Here is a 3419-nt window from a genome sequence, read left to right on the forward strand (position 1 = left end):
ATACTCCCAGATATCTTATGCTATTTGTGGCTATTATGAAAGGTGATACTTCTCTGATTTCCCTCTCTGCTTCCTTATCCTTTGTGTATAGGAGGGCGACTGATTTTTTGGAGTTGATCTTGTATCCTGCCACGTTACTGAAGGAGTTTATCAGCTGTAGGAGTTCTTTGGTGGAGTTTTTGGGGTCGCTTATGTATACTATCATATCATCTGCAAATAATGAAAGTTTAACTTCTTCCTTTCCAAATTGAATCCCCTTGATTCCCTTATGTTGTCTTATTGCTATTGCTAGAACTTCAAGCACTATATTGAAGAGATAAGGAGAGAGTGGACAGCCTTGTCGTGTTCCTGAATTTAGTGGGATAGCCTTGAGTTTCTCTCCGTTTAATTTGATGTTAGCTGTCGGCTTGCTGTAAATAGCTTTTATTATATTTAGGAATGACCCTTGTATCCCTAATCTCTCCAAGACCTTTATCATAAAAGGGTGCTGAATTTTGTCAAATGCTTTTTCAGCATCTAATGAGATGACCATATGGTTTTTTTCCTTCAGTTTGTTTATATGATGGATTACATTAATAGATTTTCGTATGTTGAACCAGCCCTGCATCTCTGGGATGAAGCCTACTTGATCGTAATGGATAATTTTTCTAATGTGTTCTTGGATTCGGTTTGCCAGTATTTTATTGAGAATTTTTGCGTCCATGTTCATGAGTGAGATTGGCCTGTAATTCTCTTTCTTGGTTGAGTCTTTGTGTGGTTTAGGTATCAGGGTAACTGTAGCTTCATAGAAGGAATTTGGCAGTGACTCTTGTGTTTCTATATTATGAAATACCTTAAGGAGTATAGGTATTAGGTCTTCTTGGAAGTTCTGGTAGAATTCCGCATTGAAACCATCTGGTCCTGGGCTCTTTTTGGTAGGGAGGTTTCTGATAACAGTTTCTAATTCTTCGCGACTAACAGGACGATTTAGAGCATTTACCTGGTCCTGGTTTAACTTTGGTATATGGTATTTATCTAAAAAACTGTCCATTTCTTTTACATTTTCCAATTTTGTGGCATACAGGCTTTTGTAGTAAGATCTAATGATTTTCTGAATTTCCTCTGTGTCTGTGGTTATGTCCCCCTTTTCATTTCTGATCTTGTTAATTTGCGTGTTCTCCCTCTGCCGTTTGATTAGTTTGGCTAAGGGTTTGTCAATCTTGTTGATTTTCTCCAAGAACCAGCTTCTTGTTTCATTGATTCTTTGGATTGTTTTCTGTGTTTCTATTTTGTTGATTTCTGCCCTCAATTTGATTATTTCCAGTCTTCTACTTCTCCTAGGAGAGTCTGCTTCTTTTTTTTCCAGAGCTTTCAGGTGTGCTGTTAAGTCACCAATGAGCGCTTTCTCCGTTTTCTTTAAGTGGGCACCTAGTGCTATGAACTTTCCTCTCAGCACTGCTTTCATTGTGTCCCATAGGTTTGAGTATGTTGTGTCTTTGTTTTCATTAAATTCAAGAAAGACTTTAATTTCTTTCTTTATTTCTTCCTTGACCCAGGTGTGGGTCAGTAGTTGACTGTTCAGTTTCCATGAGTTTGTGGGTTTTCTGGGGGTAGCATTGTTGTTGAATTCTAATTTTAATCCATGGTGATCCGATAAGACACAGGTGGTTACTAATATTTTTTTGTAGCTGTGGAAGTTTGCTTTGTTACCAAGTATATGGTCAATTTTCGAAAAGGTTCCATGAGCCGCAGAGAAGAAGGTATATTCTTTCCTATTTGGGTGGAATGTTCTATAGATGTCTGTTAAGTCCATTTGGTTCATTACCTCCATTAAGTCTTTCAATTCTCTGTTAGGTTTCTGTCTGATTGACCTGTCCATTGGTGAGAGAGGAGTGTTGAAGTCTCCAACTATTAGTGTGTGTGGTTTGATGGCTGCCTTGAGTTCTAGAAGTGTTTCTTTTACATAAGTGGGAGCTTTTATATTAGGGGCATAGATATTCAGGATTGAGACTTCATTCTGATGGATTTTTCCTGTTATGAGTATAAAGTGTCCCTTTCCATCTCTTCTGATTGATTTTAGTTTGAAGTCAACTTTGTTAGAAATTAGTATGGCCACACCCGCTTGTTTCTTAGGGCCATTTGCTTGATAAACCTTTTCCCAACCCTTTACTCTGAGTAGATGTCTGTCTTTGTGGTTGAGGTGTGTTTCTTGTAAACAGCAAAATGTTGGATTCTGTTTTCGTATCCAGTCTCTTAGCCTGTGCCTTTTTATAGGTGAATTGAGTCCATTGATATTAAGTGATATTAATGACCAGTGGTTGTTAACTTCAGTCATCTTTAGTAGTAGAGTTTGTGTGTTTCCCTTCTTCTAGTTGTGCTGGTGAAGGGTCGCTAGATGCCTGAGTTATTGTCGGCGTTGTTGGATTCCTTGGTTTGTGATTTTCCTTCTATTACTTTCTGCAAGGCTGGATTTGTGGCTGCGTATTGTTTAAATCTGTTTTTGTCCTGGAATATCTTGTTTTCTCCATCAATGGTGAATGCAAGCTTTGCTGGGTATAATAGTCTAGGCTTGCATCCATGTTCCCTAAGTGTCTGTAGCACATCTATCCAAGCTCTTCTGGCTTTCATGGTTTCCATTGAGAAATCAGGTGTAATTCTGATAGGTTTCCCTTTATATGTTACTTGACCTTTTTCCTTTGCAGCTCTTAATATCTGTTCTTTATTCTGTATGTTTTGTGTTTTGATTATTATATGGCGTGGGGATGCTTTCTTTTGATCCAGTCTATTTGGTGTTCTGTAGGCTTCTTGTACCTTCATAGGAACATACTTCTTTAGGTTGGGGAAGTTTTCTTCTATAATTTTGTTGAATATGTTTTCTGGGCCTTTGAGTTGTAGTTCTTCTCCTTCTTCTACCCCAATTATTCTTAGGTTTGGTCTTTTCATGGTGTCCCAGATTTCCTGAATGTTTTGTGTTAAGAATTTGTTAGATTTGTTTAGTTCTTTAATCTGTGAATTTATTTCCTCTATAAAAAATATGGAACGCTTCACGAATTTGAGTGTCATCCTTGCGCAGGGGCCATGCTAATCTTCTCTGTATCGTTCCAATTTTAGTATATGTGCTGCCGAAGCGAGCACTTGATAGATTTTCATATGTTGAACCAGTCCTGCATCTCTGGGATGAAGCCAACTTGATTGTAGTGGATAATTTTTCTAATGTGTTCTTGGATTCGGTTTGCCAGTATTTTATTGATAATTTTTGTGTCAATGTTCATGAGTGAGATTGGCCTGTAATTCTCTTCCTTGTTTGAGTCTTTGTGTGGTTTAGGTATCAGGGTAACTGTAGCTTTATAAAAGGAATTTGGCAATGACTCTTCTGTTTCTATATTGTGAAATACCTTAAGGAGTATAGGTATTAGGTCTTCTTGGAAGTTCTGGTAGAA

The 3419-nt window shown here is 37.7% G+C and overlaps 1 non-coding gene across 1 annotated transcript; it reads right to left on the bottom strand.

Moving 5' to 3' along the window:
• Positions 1 to 3007: 3007 nt before the first annotated feature.
• Positions 3008 to 3114, bottom strand: LOC119805677. The gene has a single exon (XR_005283976.1). It is a non-coding gene; the product is annotated as a U6 spliceosomal RNA (small nuclear RNA).
• Positions 3115 to 3419: the final 305 nt, after the last annotated feature.

Source organism: Arvicola amphibius, chromosome X (genome assembly GCF_903992535.2).
Source record: "Arvicola amphibius chromosome X, mArvAmp1.2, whole genome shotgun sequence".
NCBI classification, from domain to species: Eukaryota; Metazoa; Chordata; class Mammalia; order Rodentia; family Cricetidae; genus Arvicola; species Arvicola amphibius.